The sequence below is a fragment of the Tupaia chinensis genome, unplaced genomic scaffold, assembly GCF_000334495.1.
Source record: "Tupaia chinensis unplaced genomic scaffold, TupChi_1.0 Scaffold150006_1, whole genome shotgun sequence".
In the NCBI taxonomy this organism is placed as follows: Eukaryota; Metazoa; Chordata; class Mammalia; order Scandentia; family Tupaiidae; genus Tupaia; species Tupaia belangeri.
Window position 1 is genome coordinate 4,127,055 of NW_006209847.1, and position 13,534 is coordinate 4,140,588.

The window sequence follows — 13,534 nt, forward strand, 5'->3', positions numbered from 1 at the left end:
TTGAAGGTATCACCATATTAAGATTGAAGGGCAGGGCCAGCAGGTGGCATGGTAGTTAAGGCACTGGACTTCCTCATGGTCAGCTGTGGTTCTAGTCCTGGGCCTGGTAGTTTGCTTTCCTACCTCTCTCTGTCTCTTTCTGGTGAGTGCACGTGCCATATAACAAATTTAAAAATAGTAATAATGATTAATAAAATTAAATATTTTAAAAGTATTTAACCACTGTGACCTAGTGGTTAAGGGAGTGCATGGTCCTTATAACAAATTAAAAAATAATAATGACTAATAAAATTAAATAAATACTTTAAATATATTTAACCACTGTGGTCTAGTGGTTAAGGGAGATGGATCCCACATGGCCAACTGTGGGGTCAAATCGCAGACCTAGCCCCTTGAAAATCACACTGGGCACATCGTGTCCCAAATCTGGACAGGATGAAGAAATAGAGAAGGGACTGGGGTGTGACCATGCCCTATGGGGGTTGCTTTCTCCCTTTCCTGGTCTCTCTGGTAAGCACAAGTGCCAGCTGGCAAATCGAAAAAAAGATTAAAAATTGCTTTTAACTTACCTTTTTTTTATTTTTTATTTTTTTGAGGTTAGACTTGCTTCTTACATGTGATGCCATTCCAGCACTGGACTCATGGAGGCTGAGCATTTATTCAGGTAATAGTAGGTAATCTGTTTGGAGCACTTTCTATGCAAAAGACACCAAACTAAATGCCATTTCTAGATTCTCATTTAATCCTCACGCATCCCATTGGGATTGGGCGTGTTTTTGTACCTGTTTAATGGATGAAGAACTTGAGATGCAGAGAGTATGTCAAGATTAGGTTCAGCTGAATTAAACAATTTAAAAAGTGTATGGGGCCAGCAGGTGGCGTGGTTGTTAAGGGTGCTAGAGTCCCACATGGCTGACTGTGGTTCAAATCCTGGACCTGGCAGTTTGCTTTCTCACTTTTTCTCTCTCTCACTCTGTCTCCCTCTGATCAAATTAAAAAATACATGAATAATGGGCCAGCAGGTGGCATGGTGGCAAAGGGTGCTGGACTCCCACATGGCTGACCACAGTTCAAGTCCTGGACCTGGTGGCTTGCTTTTTCACTTTCCAACTCTCTCATGCTCTCTCATTCTGTCCCTCTCTAGTCAAATTTAAATAAATAAATAAATAAAAATAATTATTAAAAATATGAATAAATAAAGCTAAATAAAATAATTTTTAAAAAAAGTCTATTGCTGTTATTGAACTAAGAGATGCTAGTAGCTTAGGTTGCATGATGTCATTGCTTACCTGTCCTATAAATATGAATGGAAAGTGGTCTTGATTAACTGAACTTTATCCCAAATCCCTTTTCTCACTAGTGAATATATCATACTTTTTCTTTGAAATAATGTGAATGTATTACGTTTTTGTTTTTCCTTAAAATAATGGACATACGTTTTGGTAAGGAAAATCTAGCTTGGAATTCTTTACTTGAAAGCTTTTCTGACTTTGTATAAAGTAAATAAAAAGTTTTGAAATAGTTTAAATTTATTTGAATGCATATCTGTAAGATAGATATTGATAACTGGGGAATTCTTTCTTAATATGTGATAAATATGGATCACAGAAGTCTCTTGGTATTTTGTTTGAGATACTATTCACAGGTATTTTCAGCTTTCAGGAATTTTGTTAGGATATCTTGTAAGAGCTTCTTGTTGCGTCTAAATGCTTATTTACAGGTCACATTAAATGAAGTACTTGCCAGACAAAAAGGAGAACTAGAAGGGTTTCTAGTACTACTGACTGACTGAAGAGCAGTCAAAAATGAAGGCCTAATTCCTGTAGTGTGTAGTTAGACACTACTACCTGGCAAACAGAGGCCGTATGGGAGGTCCAGGTTGGATTTCTGATCCACCATAAATCTGGGCATGATGACATATTCCTGTAGTCTCAGCTACTCAGAGCTTGAGGCAGGAGGGTTGGAGTTTGCTGCCAGTGTGGATGACATAGTGAGTTACTAGTCCTAGCAATCAGGGAGGCTTGAGGCTGAAGAATCTCCTTATAGTAAGACCCTGTCTTCTTCTTCTTCTTCTTTTTTTTTACATAATTATTTTATTTACTAATTTATTTTTCTTAATTTGACCAGAGAGAGTGAGAGGGAAAGTGACAAAGCAAGTCACCAGGTCTGGGGCTCGAACTGTGATCAGCCATTTGGGAGTGTCCAGAGCCTTAACCACGATGCTACCTGCTGGCCCCCCAAGGCCCTGTCTTAAAAAAAGAAAAAAAAAAGATTGAGCATCTCTGAAATGATCGTGTATGCCATTGAAAGTATTTTTAAGTTTATCAAAATTCAGATTTATATGCTCTGAAGGATTATCTATGTCTAGTTTTACCCAGTGTTAATCTGTACATTCAGCTAAAGTAAAATTGCTTTTGGTTTCACCTTACCAGATATTGAGTGGCCAGCATGAGTATATTTGCCCTATTTCTTTTTTCTTTTCCTAAAGGATTATTTTATTATTTAACTTTATTATTTATTTTTTTAAATTTTACCAGAGAGGAACAGAGAGAAAGAGAGAGAGAGAGCGAGACAGAAAACAAGCCTCCAGATCTGGGACTCAAACCATGGTCAGTCATGTGGGAGTCCAGTGTCCCTAACCACCACATCACTTACTGGTCCCACCCTGCTTCTTTTTTAAAAAGAGCTCTATTGGCCCTGGCAGGTGGTGTAGTCGTTAAGAGCGCTGGACTCCCACATGGCGGACTGCGGTTCAAGGGCCAAACCTGGGGGCTTTCTCACTTTCTCCCTTTCTCTCTCTCACTGTGTCTCTCTCTGGTCCAGTTAAAACGAGTAAGTAAATAAACAAAGTTAAATAAAATAATAATTTTTTTTCCCTAAAGAACTTTTTTAAGCTATAGTTAACATATAGTAAACTACACATGTTAAAAATATACATTTGTGGGACCAGCAATAGTGTGGTGATTAAGGCACTAGACTACCACATGGCCAATAACGTTTCCAGTTCCAGACCTGGTGGCTTACTTTCTCTCTCTCTGGTGAGCTCATATGTCCTGTTGCAAATGGAAGAATAATGATAATGATAAATAAAATAATTCTTTCTAAAAATTAATATAAGTATACATTAAAAATTTTTACTTAGGGACCAGCAGGTGGCATGGCCGTTAAGATGCTGGACTCCCAAATGGGTGAACATAGTCTGAGTCCTGGACCTGATGGTTTGCTTTCTCATTTTCCCTCTTTCTTGCTCTCTCTGTGTCTTTCTCTGGTGAGCTCGCATGCCCTGTAGCAAATTAAAAAATAATAATGGCGGGATCAACAGTTGGTGTAATGGTTACGTCTCTGGGCTCTCACGTAGTTGACTGCGGTTCGAGTCCTGAACCCAACAGCTTAAAACTCTCACCAGACGCATGTGTGTACATGCCCAAAGTCCTGAGAGAACAGAGGAGAAGGGATTGTAACATGGCCATCTCCCCTGGTTGGTGATTTCTTACTTTCTGTCTCTTTGGTGAGCACACACAATCTATAGCAAAAATCTCTCTCTCAAAAAAAAATATAATAATAGTGAGGACCAGCAGTTGGTGTAATGGTTACATCACTGGACTCCCATATAGTCTACTATTGTTTGAGTCCTGAACCTGGTGGCTTAAATTCATGCCAGGGGTGTGTGCATGCATGCCCAAAATCTTGTGAGGAAAACAGAGAAGGAGGGATTGCGGTGTGACCATCCCCTCCTGGGGGGTGATTTCTATCTTTCTGTCTCTTTATATCTCTCTGTCTTTTTGGCAAGCACTTGTGCCCTATAGCGAAAATCTCTTGAAATAAATAGATAGATGCTAGTAAGTAAAATTAAGTAAAAGTAATTCTTAAAAACATATTTATTTATTTGTTTATTTGCTGTGATTTTCTTTTTTTAAGAAATATTTTATTGGGACCAGCAGTTAGCGTAATGGATATGTCGCTGGACTCCCACGTAGTCAACCGAGGTTGGAATCCCGAACCTCGTGGCTTAAACTTACGCCGGTGCGTGTGCGTGCGTGCCCAAGATCTCGAGAGGAGAATGGAGGAGAAGGGATTGCGGCATGACTATATCCCCTGGAGGGTGATTTCTCGCTTTGTGCCCATCCCCCCCTGGGGGGTGCCTTCTCGCTTTCTGTCTCTCTGTCTCTCTCTGTCTGTCTGGCGAGTGCATGCACCCTATAATAAAAACCTCTCCAAAAAGAAAAAGAAAAAAAAAAAAGAAAGGAGATATTTAATTTAATTTATTTATTTTAATTTGACCAGAGAGGGACACAGAGAAAGAGGGAGAGAGAGGGAAAATGAGAAAGCAAGCCACCAGGTCCAGGACTCCAACCATAATTGGTCATGTGGGAGTCCAGTGCCCTTAACCATCATGCCACTTGCTGACCTCTACTGTGATTTTCAAGTTTCTGGGTCTGGGACCCAAACCATGGTCAAACATATGACAGTCCAGCACCTTAGCCACCATGCCACCTGCTGGCCTCATTTGCTAAGTTTTGACCTATGTGTATACTCACGAAACCATCTCAACCACAATCTATATGATGACTATCCATCGTTCCCAAGAGTTTTGTTTTGCTTTGCTTTGAGTGTTTTTTTTTTTTTTTTTTTTTTTGCTATAGGGTGCATGCGTTTGCTGGAGAAAGACAGAAGGAGTCAGGAGGAGAATGAGAAATCACTCCTCAGGGAGATAGCCATGCTGCTCCATTCTCCTCGGGATTTTTGGGCACATACACACGTGCACCCAGCATGATTCCCAAGCCATTGTGTCCAGGGCTTGAACCATAATTGTCCATATGGGACTTCAGCATCTTAATCACCATGCCACCTGTTGGCCCTTCCTTACTGCCATTTGTAATCTCTTCCTAACCTCTATGGTCTCTAGGCAACAACTGATCTACTTTATGTCACTGTAGAATAGTTTGCACTGTCTAGAATTTTGTATAAATGGAATCATAAAGTACATATCTTTTATTTATTGGATTGTCAGGAAAGTCATGACACATTTTTGCATAGAAAAACAACCTAATATTTTTTGGTCTGGCTTTTTGTTATTTTTAATTATTTGTTTTGGTTTTGCTGTAGAGCTTGTGCACTCACTTGAGAGACAGAGAGATATAGAAAGACAGAAAGCGAGAAGTCAGCCCCCAGAGGGATGGCCATGCTGCAGTCTTCTCCTCCATTCTCCTCTCAGGATTTTGGGCATGCACACAGTCAGGCCTGGCATGAGTCTTAAGCTGCTGGGTCCAGGACTCGAACCATAGTCAACTACATGGGAGTCCAACAATGTAAGCATTCCACCATCTGCTGGTTCCTTCTTCTGTGATTTGTAATTTGTCATTAGTCCTATATAGTATATCTTTAGCATTTCAGAGATTTTTTTTTTTACTTTTACCTAACATATTCATTTTTTCCTATAGCTTTTTGCACATACTGAACAGTTAAAACTTTTTAAAGTGTATGTTTTTACTAATTCTGTAAATTTGTATCATTCATCTGTCATTTATTTTAACTTTTTTTTTTAAAGAATTATTTTATTTAACTTTATTTATTTATTTTAATTTGACCAGAGAGGAACAGAGTGAGAGAGAGAGGGAAAGTGAGAAATCAAACCATCAGGTCCAGGACTTGAACCGTCGTTGGATATGTGGGAGTCCAGCACCCTTAACCACCATGCCACCTACCAGCCCTTATTTTAACTTTTGATATAGGGCGCGTGTGCTCGCCAGACAGGCAGAGAGAGACAGAGAGATAGAAAGCGAGAAATCACCCCCCAGAGGGGATGGCCACGCCGCAATCCCTTCTCCTCCATTCTCCTCTCGGGATTTTGGGCACGCATGCACACGTGCCCGGCATGAGTTTAAGCCACTGGATCCGTGACACGAACCGTGGTCGACTACGTGGGAGTCCAGCGACATAGCCATTACGCTAACTGCTGGTCCCTATTTTAACTTTTAATTTTGCAGTAAATGCAAATTTATGGAAGTTGCCCAAAAAAAGAACGGTACTATCCTTTCCACTCAGTTTTTCCTAGTAGTAACATTGTATAACTATAGTACAGTATCAGAACTAGGAATTGACATTGGTAAAGTGTATAGTTAATTTGGACTTGATCAGTTTTACTTGCATGTACTTGTCCTTGTATGTGTGTGTAGTTTGTGCAATGTCATATAAATTTGTGTATACATTATCACCATTAAGATAAAGAGCAGGAGGTCCGCTCTGTGACCTCATGGTTAAGGGAGTCAGGTCCCACATGGCTGACATCATGGTTTGAATCCTGGGTGAGCGCATGCCCCTTTTGGGAAAAAAAGATAGAAGGGACATCTCCACAAGGATCCCTCCTGTTACTCTTTTATAACTGTAGTTACCTTTCTCCTCTCTATTCCCCTAACCTGTAATCCTTGGAAACCATTAATACTTTTTTCCTTTTCTGTAATATTACTACTTTAAGAATGTGACATAAATGGAATAATGAAATATGTATAGTTGGCTTTTTTTTCTTTTGAGAATGGCTTTTTTTCCCCACCAAGTATAATTCTCTTGAGATCCATCCAAGTTGATGCATCTATCAATAAGTCATTCCTTTTTAGTGCTGAGTAGTATTTCATGCTGTGGCTATACCATAGTTCATTTAATCATTCACCTGTTGAAGGATTCATGTGCTGGTTTCAATTTTTGGTTCTTATGAGTAAAGCTACTATAATCATATAGTATAGATATTTGTATAAACATGTTTTTATTTATCTGGGATAAAAGTCCAAGAGTGCACTTTATAAAACATTACCAAACTGTCTTTCAGAGTGGCTTACCATTTTACATTTTAATCAGTAATGTGTAAATGATCCAGTTTTTCTGTATACTTACTGCCATTTGGCATTATCAGTATTTTTTAATTTAGCCATTATGATAGGTGGATAGTGATAGCTCATGTGATGTTGATTTCCATTTCCTTAATGGCCAGTAATTTCAACCATGTCTGTTTGTCTTTTGCCCATTTTCTAACTAGTTTGTTCTTTACCACTGAGGGGTTTTTTTGTTTGTTTTTTTTTTTTTTAAGGAATTATTTACTTAATTTTTATTTATTCATTCGCTTATTTTAATTTGACCAGAGAGAGGCACACAGAGAGAGAGAGAGAAAGTGAGAAAGCAAGCCACCAGTCAGGGACTCGAACCGTGGTCGGCCACTTTGGAGTGTCCAGTGCCTTAACAACCATGCCATCTGCTGGTTCCTACCATTGAGCTTTGAGAGTTCTTTATATATTCTAGATAAGTTGTTTGTCAGTTACATAGTTTGCAATATTTTCTGCAATCTTTAGCTTGCTCTCCTCTGTGAACTCTAGACTCCTTGCCTTTCTCATATTTTCAGGCTTGTCTTCTCCATTAAGGGAGCAGATTATACTCTGCCCTTCTTCCCCTAGAATTTCCCCTCTACAACTTTACTCAGAAATGCTTTTTAGGCCTGAAACTTGGGTAAAAATTTAGCTCGCTTCATTTGTTTTCCATCTCTCAGGAGTAACTCTCCTTTATTGCCTGATGCCCAATGATTTAAAAACCATTGTTTCATGCATTTCTTTTTTTGTGGGTAGTTATTTCTGCTAGAAAGGTAAATCCTGTGCCCTATTACTGATATGTTACTCCATCTTAGCCTGCAGTAGACTCCTCCCTATTCCAAACCCATCAAATTTTTGTTAACCTTTAGGTAATTGCATTGTTACCAACTATTGCCTAATAATTGCCTTTCTTAAGTTCTTAAAAAGAAGGGTGTGGAGGCCAAATACAGCTCAGACAGAAATATACTTCTGATGTTGTTCAGTATCTGTTGAAGCACAGCTATTTTCAGAAGTTTGCAAATCAATCAAATACAGGCTTAGCGCTAGAAATAGGTCAGCTACCATAGTACAAGATGATGGTGTGAAAAGATTTTAGTGACAGCTTGTACATGATAATATATCTTTTTCTTATTCAGGGTTCTTTTGGATATAATTTGGGTGTTAATCTTAGCTTTTTTTTTCCTTTTAGAAAGATTTTTTGCTATAGGGTGCATGTGCTCACCAGAGAGAGAGAGAGAGAGAGAGAGAGAGAGAGACAGAAAGCCAGAAATCAACCCCCAGGGGGATGATCACGCTGCAGTCCCTTCTCCATTTTCCTCTTGGGATTTTGGGCACATATGCACATGCACCCTGCATGAATTTTAAGCTGCTGGGTCCAGGACTCTAACTGCAGTTTGACTATGTGGGAGTCTAGTAGCATAATCATTATGCCATCTGCTGATCCCTAACCATATGCTTCTCCCCGCCATTTTTATCTTCTTATTCATTTTTCTCAAAAGAATAGTCATATTTATAAAATCACAACTTCTATTGACCAATTAAAGCAGCCTTTCCTATCTAAGTTTGTCTAGCTAGGTAATTCTGTTTTGATCTTGATTAATTTGTTTTAACTAAATCATCAGAGTTTGATGATTTAGTATACATACTAAGAGTTCTTAAAGATTTTTCTCTGTATTTTAAAGCTGTGTTTTTTTAAAGAATTATTTATTTTTTATTATTATTATTGTTTTTTTTTTTTTTTTGAGAGATTTTCACTGTAGGGTGCGTGCGCTCGCCCGACCGGCAGAGAGAGACATAGAGACAGAAAGCGAGAAATCACCCCCAGGGGGGATGACGCCGCAATCCCTTCTCCTCCATTCTCCTCTCGGGATCTTGGGCACGCACGCACACGCGCCCGGCGTGAGTTTTAAACCACCGGGTCCGGGACACGAACCGCGGTTGACTACGTGGGAGTCCAGCGACATAGCCATTACGCTAACTGCTGGTTCCGCTTTTATTATTATTATTGTTAATATTATTTTTTACATGAGTTTTGCCAGAGAAAGACAGAGAGAGAGGGAGATTGTGAAGGCAAGCTACCAGGTCCGGGACTCAAACCATGGCCGGCCATGTGGGAATTCCAGCACTTTAACCACCAAGCCACCTGCTGGTCCTTAAAGCTGTATTTTGTATGTAAAACACTCAGCAAGCCGTGTCATTGCCCAGGACCATATAGCTATTAAACATTTGAAGAAAATAATTCCTTTGAGTTATTGTTTAGAATTAGGCCATATTTTAGGAATTTGTTGATTTTTGAGTTCTGGGAATCTTCTGCTAGAGTGGTATTTGATTGTGCCAGCCTCTTCACTAAAGTTTTATTTCTGATTTCAGTCTATCACGTCTACTAATGAACAAAGGGAGTAGCTTGGTGTATTAGTTGGTTGTTTTTGCCTATCATGATACCTGCAGGTGTATCAACAAATAAGCATGAACAAATGCCTCTTCATTCAGTCACTTCTTCGGTCACCTCATATTTCATCTGGGATCTTTCCTTTTCTTTCATTTCTTTCTTTTTGGTCATTTTGTAATTTGCATTTCTTCCAGAGGTAAACCAAGAAGGCAGAGGAGATGAACCTGAAACCATTCTGTTGTTTATGAATAATTTCAATAAGAAGAAAATCATTAAGTGAGAAAAGACTAAAACACTTGCTTTAGATGAGATTTTGGAGTCAGTATTGTATTTCATTTTAACTTTCTATTTCTCCCCACTGCTACTAGTGGTGGATTGAATTTTTGCTGGTCTTTACTTTTCTTCAAAGCACTGATTCTTTTTCTCTCTTTAATTGATAGTAGTGATATACCGTTTTTTTTGTTTTCTTATTTTGTAACTTGTCCCCCTCTATCTGGGAGCTTCTTCCTCTTTTTTATCCCTTCAGTGTTGGAGTGTCCTGAGACTTTTGCTTTTCTTTTGGCCTTTTCTTCTGCTACTGTCACTTTTGTAATCATGTATTCTCTCTTTGTGATCATGATTAAAATACAAGGTTTTGGGGCCAGATGGTGGTGTGGTTAAGGGCACTGGACTCCCACATGGGTGCCCACAGTTCAAGTCCTGGACTTGGTGGCTTGCTTTTTCACTTTTACTCTCTGTCTGTCTCTCACTTTAAAAAAATAAATAAAATTAAATAATTCTTTTAAAAAATAAAATATAAGGTTTTAATTACTGTCAGAGATAAGTGGTCTAGATTTCTAGTTCCACTAGTGTAACTACTAGACACTGATTTTTCAGCTCATGGGACATTACCTTTATTATGTGTTAAGTAGAACTTTACCAACTTTCTTTCCAAACTGGATTCTTCTTCAGTATTCTTAGTAAATAGAATATAGTTGACTCTTGAACAACATGGGAAGTGCTGGCCCCCATGATTGAAAATCCATGTATAACTTTCTTTCTTTCTTTTTTTTGGAAGCACTGGTCATTTATTCTAGGTTGGATATGGAAAATGTTTAAGTGTTGACATTAATATTTGTAAAGAGCATCTGTCTGCTTATGCTATGTTTTCTTTACAACTGACATGCACTTAGAGGGGAAAAATCTGATGGTTTGACTTAAGAGTGATTACTACTCTTAAAAATGTAAGGACCTTGGGACCAGCAGTTAGCATAATGGCTATGTTGTTGAACTCCCATGTAGTCGACTGTGTTTGAGTCCTGGACCCAGTGGCTTAAACTCATGCTGGGCACATGTTTGTTCGTGCCCAAGATCCCTACAGGAGAATGGAGGAGAAGGGATTGAGGCATGGCTATACTTCCTGGAGGGTGATTTCTCTCTTTGTGTCTCTGTCCCTCTGTCTTTCTGGAGAGCATACATGCCCTATAGCGAGAAAAAAAAAAAAAAAAGTAAGAACCTTTTAATACGATATTTTAGCTACATATTTAACAAAAAAAATACAGCTGTAAGCCAAAAGGTAGAAGGGAGTACATCTGAAATTCAATGCTTTCAGTTTTACTATTCTGTAGTTGCTACAACTTCCCTAAAGGATGACATTGATAGAATTACTTATTTTCCAAAGAGGCACTAGTTTGAAGTCTAAGAGAAAATCCCAAACAGAAGAAATGCCACTCTTATTTTCTGGGGACTTGTGTGTATGTGTGTGTGTGTGTGTGTGTGTGTGTGTGTGTGTGTGCATGTGTGTTTATGGAGGGGTTTTTGCTATAGGGTGGCTCGCCAGAGAGACAGAGAGACGGAAAGGAAGAAATCACCCCCCAGGGGGGATGGCCACGCTGCAATCCCTTCTCCTCCATTCTCTTCTTGGGATCTTGGGCACACATGCACATGTGCCTGGCGTGAGTTTAAGCCATCAGATCTGGGACTTGAACTGTGGTCGACTACATGGGAGTCCAGCAACATAGCCATTACACCAACTGCTGGTCCCTCTGGGGACTTTTAAGAAACTAGACAAAACCAAAATTATTCAAGGTTCCTACTAAGCAGTGTTATCTGTCTGTATGTAGCTGTCTAGAGAACAAATAACATTGCAAGCACTGCAAGCAGGTGGACTTTAAGTATACGTCTGTCAGCAATCAGGAGTCTAGAGCAGCAGTTTACGATTGGCTGCTTCTACTGCCCCCTTTCTCCTGCTTTTGTGCTAGCTGTTAATGGCAAATGTGTTTGGGGGAAGGGGTGGTTATACTTGACACCCTATGCTTAAAGATTCTCTTAGGAAGATTTCTCTAGCTGAGTAGAAGCCACCTTAAAAAGGTAGTTCTGCTCAGAAGGAAGACTCCTATCGCTCAGAATGCCTGTTAAGCTCCCACTCAAAATGCAAGCTCCTACTGGGGGGAAAAAAGAGCATTAAAATAACTTAAGGTCTATTATATTGGTAACTTAGAATGCAAAGTATTTTATTTTTAAACCTCTGAAGTTTTAAAACAAGGTGGTCTAGGTTAAATAATAGAGTTTTCCAAAGCTGAATTTACTCATTTGGAGCTCAGTTTTTCTGCTTGAAATACAAAAACAACTTCCTAAAACTCCTAGGTGGGAACACTGCTGTTTTGATGATCTGTGACTAGATGAACTTGATCAGTCTCAGTTGGTAATATCCCTTTTTTCCCTTGGTAAGGGTTTTAAAAATTTAGAGCAACTGGGACCAGCAGTTAGCATAATGGCTATGTCGCTGGACTCTCATGTAGCTGACAATGGTTCAAGTCCCGGACCCGGTGGTTTAAACTCATGCCTGGCGCGTGTGCGTGTGTGCCCAAGATCCCAAGAGGAGAATGGAGGAGAAGGGATTGCGGCATGGCCATCCCCTCTGGGGGGTGATTTCTCGCTTTCTATCTCTTTGTCTCTCTCTTTCTGGCGAATGCATGCACCCTATGGAAAAGCCTCTCATAAGAAAAAAAAATTCAGAGCAACTGCATTTTTCTAGTCCTACACTGAAGATTTCATTCCACATGTCTCCTGGGAGGCGTAGAACATATACAGGAATCCATCTTCATGCTATTCACTTTTGTGTACTTCAGAGATGGGCATGGACACACTCACAGTGCTGTATCCATCCACCAGTAGGAAGAAGGCTTGATTAGCATTGAGTTGTAAGCGCCTTCTAATTATCTTGATGAGCTCACTCATGTTGACATGGTCAGGTACCAGGAACTTGGTTTTGTCCAAGATAGAAAGCTGCTTCTCACCCTGTACCATTCTATTACCACTGGTATTTTGGTGGAATGCTGCTTTCAGATAAGCTGGACATTTTCTATTCTTTGTTCAAAGGTGCAACGCTGCTTGAAGGTCTTCTCTGATGGCATGGCGTGGGAACTGGGCGGTGGCTATGGGGCAGAGGGTCCCGAAGGCTCCGAGGATGGCAGCCCCATGTATAACTTTTTTTTTTTAAATTTTTTATTATTTATTTATTTTAATTTGACCAGAGAGAGAGAGAAAGTGAGAGAGAGAAAGCAAGCTGCCGGGTCCAGGACTCGAACCATGGTCAGCCATGTGGGAGTCTAGCACCTTAACCACCATGCCACCTGCCAGCCCCTCATGTATAACTTTTAATTCCCCTAGAATTTAACTACTGATAACCTGTTGACTAGAAACCTTGCTGATAACATAAGCAATTGATTAACACTTATTTTGTATATCTAGTATATACTGTTTTCCTTTTTTTGTTGTTTTTAGTTTTGCTATAAAGGTGTTTGTGCTCACTGGAGAGAAACAGGGCAGGGAGTGAGAAATCACCTCCTGGGGGGCTCACTGGAGAGAAACCGGGCAGGGGGTGAGAAATCACTTCCTGGGGGGGGGTGGTCATGCCTCAGTCTCTTCTCCATTCTCCTCATGGGATTTTGGGCACATATGCACATGTGCCAGGCGTGATTTTCAAGCCACTGGGTCTGGGACTCCAATTGTGCAGTCAGCCATGTGGGATCCAGCTACTTTAATCTCTCTGCCTCTTGCTGGCCCTATATACTGTTTTCTTAAAGTAAGCTAGAGAAAATAAAATGTTACTAAGAAAATCATAAGAGAAAATGTATTTATGGTACGGTATTTCCAGTATATTTGTTGAAAAAATCCACAAGTAAAGGGATCTCTGCAGTTCAAGGGCCAGCTATTTTATCCAACCAGTGATTCTCAAATTATCAGGTATTAGAGCCCCTTTACACTTTTAAAAAGGATTAAGTTGCTTGCCCGTCATCCTCTCTTTCCC

At 39.7% G+C, this 13,534-nt stretch overlaps 1 protein-coding gene and 1 pseudogene across 1 annotated transcript in view; one reads left to right on the plus strand and one right to left on the minus strand.

Annotated features, from left to right (window-relative positions):
- The first annotated feature begins 624 nt into the window (after positions 1-624).
- The window catches only part of R3HDM2 (R3H domain containing 2), a 161,752-nt gene continuing 148,842 nt past the window's right edge, over positions 625-13,534 (plus strand). Inside the window, 1 exon segment of the mRNA XM_027769622.1 lies at positions 625-664. The gene's annotated coding sequence lies outside the window, so the exon portion shown is untranslated.
- LOC102467942 (microtubule-associated proteins 1A/1B light chain 3B pseudogene) lies at positions 12,212-12,761 on the minus strand (annotated as a pseudogene).